The sequence below is a fragment of the Odocoileus virginianus genome, chromosome 3 (assembly GCF_023699985.2).
Source record: "Odocoileus virginianus isolate 20LAN1187 ecotype Illinois chromosome 3, Ovbor_1.2, whole genome shotgun sequence".
NCBI lineage: Eukaryota > Metazoa > Chordata > Mammalia > Artiodactyla > Cervidae > Odocoileus > Odocoileus virginianus.
The window spans coordinates 7,200,107-7,215,588 of NC_069676.1; the positions used below are offsets into that span (position 1 = coordinate 7,200,107).

The 15,482-nt window shown below is 44.1% G+C and overlaps 1 long non-coding RNA gene across 1 annotated transcript; it reads right to left on the minus strand.

Moving 5' to 3' along the window:
• Nucleotides 1–316: 316 nt before the first annotated feature.
• On the minus strand, nt 317–10,890 carry LOC139033496 (uncharacterized). Its single transcript, XR_011486050.1, has 2 exons — nt 10,177–10,890; nt 317–9,033 (listed from the first exon to the last, which is right to left on the minus strand). It is a non-coding gene; the product is annotated as an uncharacterized lncRNA (long non-coding RNA).
• Nucleotides 10,891–15,482: the final 4,592 nt, after the last annotated feature.

Consider the following 15,482-nt stretch of genomic DNA (forward strand, 5'->3'; position numbering starts at 1 on the left):
ACTGGAATTCAGTTTGGGGGATTACATAATGTGGTGGGATAGGGAACAATCTGTCCATTCTGACAGGGCTGTTATCAAAATTAAGTGAGATAAGGGGACCTGCCTGGTGGTCCAGTGGCTAAGACTCTGCACTCCCAATGTAGAGGGCCAGCATTCATTCCCTAGTCAGGGAAATAGATCCCACATGCCTGAACTATTAATATGTGTTTACATGCTGCAGTGAAGATCCTCCCTGCCACAACTAAGACCCAGTGCAGCCAAATAAATATTTTTTAAAAAAATTGTATAATAAATACTTGGCACTATTGAAAAAAAGTGGTTTCTAAGTTTTTTTCCCCCCAAGAGGTAAAATTCATATGACAAAATGGACCGTTAACCATTTTAAAGCTGACAGCACAGTGGCATTTAGCATACTCACAAAGTTGTACAACCATCACTTGTAACTGGTTCCAAGACATTTCTCTCACCCTTCAAGGAAACTCCTTACCCACCCGTAGTTTCTCCCCACTCCTCCTCCCCAGTCTCCTGACAAACACTCATCTGCTTCCTGTCTCGGCATTTATCAATGGTTGGCTTCTTAACTAAGCATTAATGTTTTTGAGGTTCCTCCATGTTCCAGCCAGTATCAGTAGTTCATTCCTTTATATGGCTGAATATCCCACTAAGGACACAGCATATTCATTTATCCAGTTGTAGCATGTATATACGATGGGATATTCAGCCATATAAGGGAATGAAGTACTCATTTATACAGCTGGCTTCCCAGGTGGCCAGAATCCGCCTGACAATGCAGGACACGCAAGTTCGATCCCTGGGTCAGGAAGATCCCTGGAGGAGGAAACGGCAACCCACTCCAGAATTCTTGCCTAGAAATTACATGGACAGAGAAGCTTGGGGTTGCAAAGAGTTGGACATGACTGAGAGACTGAGCACTAACACCGCATGTCACGTGGGATGCTAGTTACCCAATGAGGGGTTAAACCCATGGCCCCTGCATGGGAAGCACGGAGTCTTAACAACTGAACTGCCAGGGAGATCCACCTTTTTTGGGGGAGGGGGCTTTGCAGGGTCTTTGTTGGGGAAATCGGGGGCTTCTCAAGTTGCGAAGCACAGGATCTAGAGCACACAGGCTCAGCAGTTGAAGCACACTGGTTTCTCTCCAGTTGTGGTGTGCGCATGTGGGATCTTAGTTCACCTCCAGGGATTGAACCTGAGTCCCCTGCATTGGAAGGCTGATTTTTAACCACTGGACAACCAGAGAAATCTCTGAGCACCTATTTTCAATTTTGGGGGGTATATACCTAGCACAGAAATTACTGTATCATATGGTAATTCTTATGTTTAAAATTTTGAGGAACCACCAAAGTTTTTCATAGCAGCTATACCATTTTCCATTCCAATCAGCAATTTGCAAGGGTTCCACTTTCTCTACATCCTTCAGTTCAGTTCAGTCGCTCAGTCGTGTCTGACTCTTCGTGACCCCATGGACTGCAGCATGCCAGGCTTCCCTGTCTATCGCCAACTCCTGAAGTTTACACAAACTCATGTCCATTGAGTCAGTGATGCCATTCAACCATCTCATCCTCTGTCGTCCCCTCCTCCTCCTGCCCCCAACCCCTCCCAGCATCAGGGTCTTTTCCAATGAGTCAGCTCTTCGAATTAGGTGGCCAAAGTACTGGAGTTTCAGCTTCAACATCAGTCCTTCCAATGAACACCCAGGACTGATCTCCTTTAGGATGAACTGGTTGGATCTCCTTGCAGTCCAAGGGACTCTCAAGAGTCTTCTCTGACACCACAGTTCAAAAGCATCAGTTCTTCAGCGCTCAGCTTTCTTTATAGTTCAACTCTCACATCCACACATTACTAATGGAAAAACCGTAGCTTTTGACTAGATTACATCCTTACCGACACTTATTTCCCTTTCTCCTTGTTAAGAGTCTAGCCATCTTAGTAGGTGTGAAGTGGTATCTGTCTCACTATGAAGTTTTCTTTTCTTTTTTTTTTTTTTTTATGCCACTGTATGGCATGTGGGAATCTTAGTTCCCTGACCAGGGATTGAACCTGGGCCCATGGCAGTGAAAGCATGGTGTCCTAACCACTGGACTGCCAGGGAACTCTTTTACTGTGGTTTTGACCTATTTTCCTAATGACAAATGATGTTGGGCACCCTTCCATGGGTTTTTGGCCCAGTCCAATTTATCTTTTTGTCTCTGTTGCTTGTACTTTGGGTGTAATAGGTAAGAAATCATTGCCAATTCCAAGGCTGTGAACATTTACGCCTATGTTTTCTTCTAAGTTGTATGGTTTTAGCCCTTACATTTAAGTCTATGATCTATTTTGAGTTAATTTTTGTATATGGTAGGAGGTAGTCCTACCATATACAAAAATTCTATTCCATGTAATATCCAGTTTTCTCAGCACCATTTGTTAAAGAGACCGTCTTTCCCCACTGAATGATCTTGGCCACAGTTGTCAAAAATCAGTTGACCATAGCTTCATGGATTTATTTCTGTATTTTTTAAATACTCTGTATTTTTTTGCTCTCTACATCTATCCTCATGCCAACACCATTAAGTAGATTTATAGTAAGATTTGGAATTAGGAAGTGTGAATCTTCCAATTTTCTTCCCCTTTTTCAAGATTGTTTTTGGTTATTCTGCATGTGAAGTTGCTTCAGTCATGTCCAAATCTTTGCAACCCTATGGATCATGGCCTGACAGGCTCCTCTGTCCATAGGATTCTCCAGGCAAGAATAGTGGAGTCGATTGCCGTGCCCTCTTCCAGGGGATCTTCTCAACCCACGGATTGAACCTGCTTCTCTTACACATTCTGCACTAGTAGGCGGGTTCTTTATTACTAGCACCACCTGGGAAGCCCTTTGGTTTTTCTGCTGCTGCTGCTGCTAAGTCGCTTCAGTCGTGTCCAACTCTGTGCGACCCCATAGATGGCAGCCCACCAGGCTCCGCCATCCCTGGGATTCTCCAGGCAAGAACACTGGAGTGGGTTGCCATTTCCTTTTCCAATGCATGAAAGTGAAAAGTGAAAGTGAAGTCACTCAGTCATGTCTGACTCTTCCCGACCCCATGGACTGCAGCCTACCAGGCTCCTCCGTCCATGGGATTTTCCAGGCAAGATTACTGGAGTGGGTTGCCATTGCCTTCTCCGTTGGTTATTCTAGGTCCCTTGAATTTTCATATTAACTATAGGGTTATCTTATTTTCTACATATAAGTCAACGATACTCTGGCAGGAATTACACTGAATCTGCAGACCAATTTGGAGATTTCTGTCATCTGTAAAAAGATTAAGTTTTCCAACTCATGATTATGTATGTCTTTCTACTATTTAGTTCTTTAACTTCTTTAAGCAGTGTTCTGTAGTTTCCAATGTATAATTTCTGCATTTACATTGTCAAATTTATTCCTAAGTATTCTTTTGGTGTAACTGTAAATGGAATTGTTTTCTTTTTCTTTTAGCTGCACTGCAGTTTGTGAGATTTTAGTTCCCCGACCATGAATCAAACCTGGGCATGGATCGAACCTCATCATTGACAGACTCCTAACCACTGGACCACCAGAGAATTTGCAATACTTTTAAAATAAAGTTACTTATATCCTTAGTAATTATCTCCTTACTGTGAATTGTATTAAGTTTATGTGGATGACCATGAGTCTAGGTTCCTGCAAATACTCTTAATTCCAGCCAATCCATTTAAGCTGGATTATTTAAATAAAGAACATAAAGTATACAGCAGCTTCTTTATGAGTAAGGTCAACACATTGACTGCTGAATGCCTGCAGGGCCAAGGCCTTGTGGATGCATGAGTCAACTCTTTGTTCAGTAACCTGTCCACAGATACAAACTCAGGACAGATCCTCAACTTGCCCCATGGGAAATGCTTGGGTGTTTTAGCCTCTTAGATGCCTACAAAGATTTGGGAGCATTTCTCTAAATAGGAGTGAAGACAGACAGCTCACAAATGTATCATAAATCCCCCTTATTTGCTGCCTTGAAATTATCTGTGGAAGAATTCCTCTTTAGAGATAACCCCCAAGGGTCAATGACTGACTAACTTCAGGGTAACAGAATGTGTGCAATTGTTTATTACAATAGTTCCCAGAAGGAAGACTCTAGCCTCCTTAGAGACATAAGTTCCTAACTCATTCCCATTGGAAGAGAACTTAGAGATAATACTGTTTGTCTCAAAAGAACTAAGACCACAGCAACATTCCCCAGTGACTCAAATACACTTGGTCTACTTTAACAATGCAAAACCAGAGCAACTAAGGGGATATTTTGGGAGAAGGAAGAATTTGCTTGCCACACTGTTCATCAACCCCACAAAGGCTGAAATATGTCTTCCCTAGGGGAAAGGGTATTTGGTCCCAGGATGTGTTATTAGTTATCTATTGCCGCATAACAAACTACTCCAAAATTTACTGTCTTAAAAAAATAAAGGACACTTATCATTTTGTAATTTCTGGAAGTCAGGTGTCACTTAGCTGGATCCTCTGGTTGGAATTACAGGGTTGTAATCAAAGTGAACTATGGTATTGGAAAAGACTCTTGAGAGTCCCTTGGACTGCAAGGAGATCCAACCAGTCTATCCTAAACAGGAGATCAGTTCTGGGTGTTCATTGGAAGGATTGATGCTGAAGCTGAAACTCCAATACTTTGGCCACCTCATGCGAAGAGTTGACTCATCGGAAAAGACCCTGATGCTGGGAGGGATTGGGGGCAGGAGGAGAAGAGGATGACAGAGGATGAGATGGCTGGATGGCATCACCGACTCGATGGACATGTGTTTGGGTAAACTCTGGGAGTTGGTGATGGACAGGGAGGCCTGGCATGCTGCGATTCATGGGGTCACAAAGAGCCGGACACAACTGAATGACTGAACTGAACTGAACTGAATCAAAGTGTTGGCCTAGGCTGTGGTTTCTTCTGAAGGTTTGATTATGGATCTACTTTCAATGGTACTGATGTGTTTGCTGGCAGAACTAAGTTCCTTGCAGCTGTTGGACTGATGGCTTTAGTCCAGTGCTGGCATTGACCAGATGCTACCCTCAGTCCCTTGCCACACGGGCCTCTCCTACATGGCAGCTTGCTTCATCAAAAAAGTTGAAGCTGAGAAGGCAAAAAAGAGTCCAGCTGGAAAGTCAGTCTTTTGTAACCTAATCATGAAAGAGATACCCTATTGCTTTTGCCATAACTTCTTTGTCATCAACAAGTAACTGGGTCCAGACCCCACTCGAGGGGAGGAGTTTACATAAGGGTAATCTTTGGGGGCCATTTTTGAAAGTTGGCTACCAGACAATACTAGTATCAATCTAGATACAGATGCTCTTTTTTTTTTTGGCTGCACTGCTCAGCATGTGGGATGTTAGTTTTCTGGCCAGGGATTAAACCTGTGCCCCCTGCATTGGCAGCACAGAATCTTAACCATTGGGATGCTGGAGAAGTCCCCACATGCAAGAACATGCTTCATCAGTGCATTTGTCTTGGAGATGAAAGGAGCAAAAGAGATGTAAGCTTTCAGTCCTGATATGTACTTACTCCAGTTAGAGCATTCCAACATGGGCTTATCCATGAAGTCCTTGCAGAAATAAATGGTTAGGTATCCTTCACCAAAATAGGCTGGCTGCAATTATAGTGAAGATCTGTCAAGAAACCTTTTCTGCTCAGCAAATGCTGAAGAGAATTTTTGAGCAGTTGGAGCAATTTCACTTGACTTGTCTTTCATTTTGATGCCATGATGATTCCACAAGGGCTTGAATCCCTATGACCACCAGTAGCTCATGACCAAAATTTTATTTCCTAGCCACTCCACTGGTTCTTGCCCAGAACACATCCAACTCAAGGAAAGATGCAGAAGCAGCAGTCCTCTTATCTCCACAGGACTTTGTGATGCTGGATCTCAGGTTCAGAGCTCCTCAGGTGACAGGAAGTTGTATAATTTTCCTAAAAATCTCTACATATGTTTATCTGTTTTAGAAATCAACATAGAAATGGAATCATCACATATGCCTTGCTTCTTTGGTTTTCCTGAGTCTCATCTGTGCTACTGTGTGTGGCTGTGATTTGTTCATTTTCATTATACTACATTCTACCAGGCAGACATTTGGGTTGTTTTCAGTGTGGGCTCTTAGGACTATGCTGAACTTTCTTAAGTATGTCACTGAGTTTCCATGGATTAGAATTAGTGGGCCATGGAGTGTGCAGAGCTTCAACTTCACCAAACAAGGCCAAATGTATTCTACAATGATTGAATCAAGCAATGAGCAGTATATAAGAGCTCCAACTATCATTCCTTCTTTGACTTCCAGACTCCTTCCTCTTAAGCACTTTTATCCCATGTGTAATACTTGCATTTTCTTTCCACTTTGAAACTTAGGGGAAAAAAAAATCACTTCCTTTTCAAAATTGCAATTATACGGTTCTTCACACTAGGTCTTCCAGCACTCATTATTTTAAGTGTTATAGTGAATGATAATTGTAAATAGTGTGAAACTAAGCAAAAACAGCAAATAAACATGAACAAAGTAGCAGGAGCCAAAATGACCCTTAGAGGGTCACCTTGTACCTATTTGTGGCTGACAGAATTATAATGCTTTATTCTGAAACTTATTTTTGTTCTTAGCTAGCTTCTGAGTTAAAAAATTGGCAAGCATAATGGTTGACAAGTGTGTCACTACACATTTGTCAAAACCCATAAGATACACAACACAAAAAGTGAATTCTAATGCAAACTATGGACTTTAGTTAATAATGTGTCACTATTGGCCCATCAACTCTAACCAATGTATCACATTCTGCAAGATGGGGAAAGTGAGAGGTGTAAGGGAACTCTGTACTTCCTACTCAATGTTAAATCTAAAACTGCTCTCCCAAAACTATGAATTAAAACAAAACAAAACTGTAAGCAGATAGCTTCTGTATAATGGTAAAGAAATTTCCATTTCTCTAAACTTGAGGTTCAAGAGCAGAGATCAGCAAATCTATGGGACAAATCTGGACTGCTGTCTGTTTTTCCAAGGCCTTCCAGCAAAGAATGGTTTTCATATTTTTTCAGCAGTTGGGAGAAAAAAAAACCCAAAAGAACAACATTTTGTGACTTTTGAAATTTACATGAAATTCTAATTTTAATATCCATAAAGTTATTGGAAAACAACCACACTCTCTTGTTTACATATTAATTATGGCTGCTTTTGTACTACAATGGCAAAGCTACAAAGATTGGTAATGTTACAGAGATGGCATGGCCCACAAACCCTAAATATTGACTACCTGGCTCTTTATAGAAAACATTTATTGGGAGTACCCTGGTAGTCCAGGGGTTGGAACTCTGTCCTTTCACTGGGGGTTAGGAGGGGCACAGGTTTGATCCCTGGTAGGGGTCCCACAAAGTGCACTAAGTGAGAAAAAAAAAAAAAAAAACCAACACAACAACAAAGAGTTAATTCCTGGGTTAGAGAATGCAGCCTTCATGGAGTCAAGAGATCTGAGTTCTAAACTGTGTAAATGTGTTATCTTGGGTGAGACATCGCTGTCATACAAGATTTTTGGACAAAGCTTTTGGGACTGCCTTCACGGCTTGTAAATTCTCTTCAGGTTGGATCTGATTTCCAGTCATAGCCAAAAGCCCTGTAGTAGGGCCCAGTAAATCAAGCTAGATATTATGGTTTTGTCTAAAATGAAGTGTAACAGAAGACTTTGTTATGCTACTTGCAAACTGACAGTTCCAAATGCTTCCCTAAACATGTTTACAGCAACAACAATAAATTAGGTAGATAATGCAACTAGGCTACTATGGGGAAGATGAGTTTTAAATGGATATACTCTGTTTTCTCTTCTTTTTTTCTTAAAAAGTTGTTACTCCATATTCATTTATCCCTGTGTACTTTCCTATTCTTTTTCCATTTCTCATCACCTTCTGCAAATTGCCAGGTATGTGACATTAGGAGCCAGAGATATTAACAAACTTCAATATTCTGTAATACAGTACTAGAATAACCTTACTAATGAACTTGTTACAATTACCTCCTTTGTTGCTGGTAGTTAATAGTTTGTTACTTCATGCTTTGTTAAAATAAAGGGCAAAAGTTAAGTCTTTACTTTGCCCAGGACCTATCATTAATTTATAATTGACCTTAGTGAAGAGTGAGCAAACCCCATCGGTCAGGTCAGTTGCTCAGTCGTGTCCAATTCTTTGCGACCCCATGGACTGACTGCAGCATGCCAGGCCTTCCTGTCCATCACCAGCTCCCAGAGCTTGCTCAAACTCATGTCCATCGAGTCAATGATGCCATTCAACCATATCTCATCCTCAGTCGTCCCCTTCTCCTGCCTTCAATCTTTCCCAGAATCAGGGTCTTTTCCAGTGAGTCAGTTCTTTGCATCAGGTGGCCAAAGTATTGGAGTTTCAGCTTCAACATCAGTCCTTTCAATGAATATTCAGGACTAATCTCCTTTAGCATGGACTGGTTGGATCTCCTTGCAGTCCAAGGGACTCTCAAGAGTCTTCTCTAACACCATAGCTCAAAAGCATCAATTCTTCGGCACTCAGCTTTCTTTATAGTCCAACTCTCACATACATACATGACTACTGGAAAAACCATAGCTTTGACTAGATGCACCTTTGTTGGCAAAGTAATGTCTCTGCTTTATAATATGCTGTCTAGGTTGGTCATAGCTTTTCTTCCAAGGAGCAAGCATCTTTTAATTTCATGGCTGCAGTCACCATCTGCAGTGATTTTGCAGCCCGAGAAAATAAAGTCTGTTACTGTTTCCATTGATTCCCCATCTATTTGCCATGAAATAATGGGACCAGATGTCATGATCTTAGTTTTTTGAATGAGTTTTAAGCCTGCTTTTTCACTCTCCTCTTTCACTTTCATCAAGAGGCTCTTCAGTTCCTCTTCACTTTATGCCATAAGGGTGGTATCACCTGCGTATCTGAGGTTATTGATATTTCTCCCAGAAATCTTGATTCCAGCTTGTGCTTCATCCAGCCCGGCATTTCGCATGATGCACTCTGCATATAAGTTAAATAAGCAGGGTGACAATATACAGCCTTGATGTACTCCTTTCCCAATTTGGAACCAGTCTGTTGTTCCATGTTTGGTTCAAACTGTTGCTTCTTGACCTGCATACAGGTTTCTCAGGGGAGCAAACCCCATTAAGAGAGACAAAACTATTTGACTGCTATCCTAGTGTATCAATATGTTCTGAAAGAAGGGGACATCAGGAATTTTTTTTAATTACCTAGACTTTTTAGAAGAACTGAGTTTGCTATTTTTAAAAGATGGCACTTAAAATGCTAAAAGAGTGATAATAAGGGCAAAAGGGGAAAGGGGGTTATGGCTTCCCATTTGAACATTTTTAACAGGATTACCACATTAAACTGTCAGCAACCTAAACCTAATCTCTTCGTTTTAGGGAGCTGGATTGTGGTTTGGATTTTAAGGATGAGAAGGTCAGCTGGGGGCCAACTGCAGGGAGAGCGCCCTTGGCATAAAGTCTGATACTTTCTAATCCTTAGATCCCAGCGGCTGGCGAGTCAGCCAAGAAAGATGCCACCCTAGCATTGCTAACAGCCTCCTCTCTCACCTGCCTTCCCTCACCCCAGCGCCCCCATGTCAGCTCTCTCCCTTAACATTCAAGCCCCACCCTACTCCAGCCTCCTCCAACACCCTTCAGCCTCTCCTGCAGCGCGGCCTCCCTCAGGCAGGTGTCTCTCCCGGTCTCGGTCATCAGTCTGTGGAGCCTATCCTCACTGTCTTCCCTCTCTTTGAGGGTCTATAATCAATCCCTTCTTAAATTTTTGGATGTCTCCCTGTGTTTTCAGATGTCTTCCCTCAGGCTCAACTTTCAGCCTTCCAAGCGTCTATTCCCTCCCTCAGTCCAAGGGACCCCCTCCCTCAGCCTGCAGGTCTCTTCGCTCGGTTTGAAGTGTTTCCTCTCCGTCTTCGGGATCCCAACTCCCGGTCTGTGAGGTCCCCTCTCAGTCTGAGGTGTATCCTTTTCGGTCTCCGGGGTCCCCTCACGGTCTGGGGGTGGGGGTCCCTCTCGGTCTGAAGTATCTCCCCTCTTGGTCTACGAGGTCCTGTCTCTCAGTCTGAGATTTCTCCTCCTTCGGTCTGCGGGGTCCCTTCCCTCCGACGAAGCGGTCCCCTACCTCAGGTGTGCAAAATCTCTTGTCAGCTCTCACCCTCGGTCTGGGTTGGGGTGTCGGAGGGTGGGGGTGGTCTCATCTCTCCGCGGACAGCGACCACCTGCTTTCCCCACTCACCGCCCCGCTACCAGCTCGCTTAAGCTCGCTCTCGCTGGTCACGGTTTGGGGCGCGCACGCCGGGCGGCGGCAGCGCGTGATCGCGCGCGCAGCGTGCGCGGTGACGTCAGTGCGCTGGCGGCGGCGGCGGCAGCGGCGGCGGCACGGGTGTTTGTTCTGCTCTCCCGCAGCTGAGGAGCCGAAGCGGGGGCTGCGGCGGCGGCGGCTGCCGGCAGTGCCCGCGGCCGAGCGGGGCCTGTGAGCGCGGCGGAGCGGCGGGCGCGGCGGGCGGGCCCCGGCGCCGCGCAGGTAGCCCGAAGAGGAGGGGGCGGCGGCGGGCGGCTGGCGGGGGCGGCGTGCGGCCTAGCGTCTCAGGTGAGGACCGGTGCCCTTCGGGGCAGCAGATGGCGCGGGGCGGCCTGCTGGGGCCCGCGGCGCGGTCCGCGTAACCTGCATTGCGTAATGGGGCTGGTGCGCCAGGAGCTACGCCATCGGCGCGGCGCGGGGGCGGGGAGGCCGGGGCGACGCGGGCTCGGGCCTGCGGGCCTCCCGCGTCCCCGCGCCGCTCGCGCCGGGCCAGGGCCGCTTGCGCCGTTGGCGTCGGGGCGGCAGGGAGGCTCGCGGCCGCCCCGCCGTTGGCGCCACCGCCCCCCGGCTCCGGCTGGGCGGCCGGGCAGGGGCGCGGGCGGGGGGCGCGGGCGCAGCGGCGGGGCGGGTGGCCGGGGGCGGGCGGGGGGCGGGCCGAGGCGCCCGGCACTTCCTGTCGCCGCCATTTTGTCAAGTGAGGAGGAGGAGGAGGAAGAGGCCGCCGCGGAGTCCGCGGTGCGCCTGGCCCGGGTAAGTCCGGGCCCGGCGTGGTGGTCACGAGCGCCGCTGTTCCCGGCCGCGGTCCCCGGGGCGGCCTCGGCCTCGGTGTTCACGTGGGGCGGCCCGACGCGCCCTCCCTCTGGAGCTTTGGTCCTCTGGCTCAGGCCGGGGCACCGCGCCCCCGCCCTCATTTCCTCACCTTCCGGACTGTCCCCCGGAGCTCTGCGGAGAACGGAGCTGGTCCCCAGGTGGAGGGAGGAGGCTGCCGCCGTACACCTACCGGGAGAGAGGCTGTTGGGGGCGGGAGCCGTGCTCCGAGGGGCGAGCCTGGCCCCCTTTACCCACCCACTCCCTGCACGGCAGCTCCTCACTGGGTGCTTTGTTTTGCTCGGTCGGTGCTCGCTGGCGTCCTTTCCACCGTCTCTTATTTGCAGTATTGTGCATGGTGGTGGTTTGGGGTGGGGATGTGGGGGAGTTGTGATTCAGCGAAATAAAATGACCCTCCCCTCCAAAACGGAAATAGCACAACTTCTCCCGACTGAGATACCCCTAAGGCCCAGGCTTGGATGAAGATGGGAAATCCCACTCTGGTGTAGTGGACTGTACAAATACTTCTGTTCAGGCCTGTGGATGAGTCATGTGCTTTTACTGTGTGGCTGACCTCTCTTTTACTCAAGATCACGCATTGTATTTTGAAGTGTTATTTTTGTTCACTCATTTAACGTTTTGTGCAACTTGGTCCTGTGTATGGTCTTGGCCCTTGGGTTACTTTTTATGTGTGTGCTGGATGCAAGAAGTAACCTCTTGGAGTCTGTGCCTCATGAGAGTTAAAGTGCTTCTGCTTACCTTCAAGAGAGTTTTCTCTGTGTTTACAAAGACCATCAGAGTACCTCTAAGCCAGTGGCTCTTTGGTGCTGTAATAATGTTTGGGAGATTTCTGTGAATGGGGCTGTCAGTTTCCTTAAATTGTTGGTTCTTGGGATTTAGTTCTTGGAGGCTGTAAAGAAAGCAGTCCCCAATAGGATTTATGAGTATGTTACCAGTTTCAAGAAGTTTTTGGATGGCACAGTCTGTTTTATGACCGCAACTTGCCAGTAATATGGTAAAACATTATTTTCGGTTAAATTTGGATGGGGTTTATCTTTCTACCAAGGTTTTAGGTAACTAACCTATTCTCCCCCCAGTCTTCAGCCTGGGAAAGATAAACTTTTATGATTTCCTTCAACCAAATCGAGAAAAGTCTGATCTGAAACAAATGCATTGCTCCCTGTTACCTGCTATACCCACTTAACCTTAGTAGGAAACAGTATTTAAGTTGTGGAGTGAGTCTCTTAAGATGGTTTTTACTTTGTCTTATCTGAGGACGTGAACCCACATGTGTGCATCTTGCTAGAATTCAGCCCCAACCAAATTGCTGAAGATAAGAAATTTTGCTAACCGATGAAAGAACATGAAAGTGACTGCATTTTAAGGATGGGTTGGCTGTTTTGAGGTGTCTTTAAGGCTAACCTCCCTGGTTGAGAGGGTGATGAAGAAAAATATTACAAGAGAATCATTGGCCACTTTGTAAAATTTCCACTAAATTATTGAATTGTTTAACAGAATTTAGACTTTGTTTCCAAAAGTTACCCCTTTGAGCCAGTTGTTGTGATCTTTGAACTAAATTGCACTTTTGCTTTTGGAGGTGGAGGGGATGCAATATTTTCGTGTTACACAATTCAGGTTATTGAATGACTTGAGATTATGAATTTTAGAAGGAGATTGGAGTCTTTATTTAAAATTTCAGTAAAAACCATTTGGTAACAATGATGTGAAGACCCTGGGCTGTTAAATCTGTTCTGAGAGCCCACTGTCGTCGTCTGTATCAATGGTGTGGATGTAAAACGTTTCAAATTCTGGTTTTGAATAAAATTGTAAGGTAGACACGTTTGTCTTTATGTTCCAGGTACATCTGTAAAACGGGGGGGAAAGGGCTTGTCATTGAAAACTGCTGCTGATGTTTAATAAATCTTTGTGATTTTTAGTATTTAGAAAAGACTGAACATTTGCAAGGTGAGAATTGGGATTCTTTGCTGATGCTGACATTTAATTCATAAGACATGAGTTTGTTAAAAATAAATAAAATTTCGTTAAATTATACTTAAAAACCACAAAACTGGAATGTGAGTTCCATGAGGGCAGGGTTTTGTTTGCCAGTCTTTGCCTATTTTTATTCTTTAGCGTATCCTCAGCACCTTTGAAGAGCAGCTGTGATATTCTTTGAGTGAATAAACTAGAGAGATAATTGAAGAAGAATTTGGCATGCCCATAATACCAAATGCAAATAATTTCTCTTAAATCATTAAAATATTAACGGGCATAATTAGTAAGTAGTGACTTTCAGGGAATGTGAATTTTAACTAAGATAACGTTAAGGTCTCTAATAGTGGTAAACTTAATAGTTGAAGCAGCATGGCATGCGGTTGCCTCTGTGCACTGTCTACTGTACATTTCCCACTTTGCAGTTTGAAATGTGGTGAGTGGGTTTGGATTGTGGTTCAGTCCTGACCTGGGAAAAGTATTTTAAGAGGGAGATGAAGTGGGTAATAAATAAGTATGGGTAGCATTTCTTAATGTGAATCTCATTTGTCAGTAAAAATAATTTTTTTAAAAAAAGGCATCGAGCCCTGATTTCACGTGATTGATCAGTCTGTTTCATCAAATATTTTTTGAGCTTCTGCTATGTATAAAGAAAGACAAAAAGATATTTGCACGATGATTTCTTTATGGCACATATAATTTTAATTAATGTATTCACCCCCAAACATTGAATATAAATTATATACAATTTGAGCATTATACTATTATTGTAAAATCTTACTGTTTTGTTTTTAGTCATTTTGTAATAGCTTTATTGAGATATTATGCACAAATGATAGTTCACCAATTCACAGTGTACAATTCAGTGGTTTTTTAGTATATTCAGAATGGTGCAGCCACCACCACAACCAATTTGAGAACACTTTCATCTTTCCAAAAAGAGATCCCTATTCATTAGCAGGCACTCTCCATCCCTTCAATCCATGGCAACTACTGATGTACTCTCTGTGTCTATAAATTTGCCTGTTCTGGGTATTTCAGGAATTGTACAATATATATAACCTTCTGTGTCTGGCTTCTGTCACTTGGTGTAATGTTTTCAAGGTTTATGGTGTAGCATGAATCAGTACTTCATTTCTTTTATGAGTGAATACTGTTCCCTTATGTGCATATGTCACATTTTATTTCTCTGTTCTTCAGTTGATGGGTATTTGGGTTTCCACTTTTTTGGACTATGGTGAATGGTGCTCTCTGAACATTCACATACAAATTCTTGTGTGGACATTTTGTATTAATTTCTGTTGGGTGGATAGCTGGGAGTGGAATTGCTAGGTCATGGTACTTAACCATGTGTGATGACTTTTTATTGCAGTTTTTCTAGTACTTTCATGGAGGGGTTAAAAAAGAAAAAAGCTTAATGGAATGTGGTGTAGCCATTTAAAAGAATGGGGAATGGAAGTACAAGGATGTCAGCGTGTTGACCTGTGGTATAGTCTGCATGGTTTGATCACCATTTGGTTTCTTAATTGTAATTGTTAGAGAACAGCTTGAAGTGCTGATGAGGTACAGAGAATAGTCTGGAAGATGCACCCCAGACTTGTACCGTTGCTGTAAAATGTTTAAAAACACTTAGGGTTTTTTCCCCCCAGTCCAAACAGGCTACAACTTGATTAAACTTGATTAAACTGCATCCACATGGGCCACTGTAAATCATGGGATATATTCCATTCTAAAGAAAGAGATGGAGAGTGAGTCCAGTCTCAAAGTTAGGGCAAAGCAGCCCTCTGTCCAGTTGTCCTGTAATAGCACTGGTTGGTCCACATTATTTGCAAAAGAGACTGTAAGGGTTTTCTGTGCTTAGCTTTTCAAAAAATACTAATTACACTGTGAACATTTCCAAAATGCTCTATTTTAAGTGTCTAAAATTCTATTACATGAACATACCATAATTCTGCTGTTTCTGGTGATGATTTTCAAGTTTTCCCCTTTTTTCATCTCTAGAAATGAAATTACCAGACCAGAGGGGGTGTGATTTTTGAAACTTGGTACAATTTAGTTTTCTGGAAAAGTTCTATGATTTTCCTTTTATCCAATCAAACTTGACAGTGTCTTGTTTATAAGGATGAGGCTTTTAACAACCCCCAACAAATAGCAATTAGGTAAAACCCAAGTGTGGTCTTGGTGTTCTGTGAAGCCTTCTGAGAAGCAGAAGTGTCTCGAAGATCTTGCTTTTTGACCTTTCTTCTCTCCTGCCCAGAGTTGGACTTTGCTTCATGAAATCAGGTCTCAGAATTCCTGACTCCAAGATAGAAGTCCAGTGTAATCTG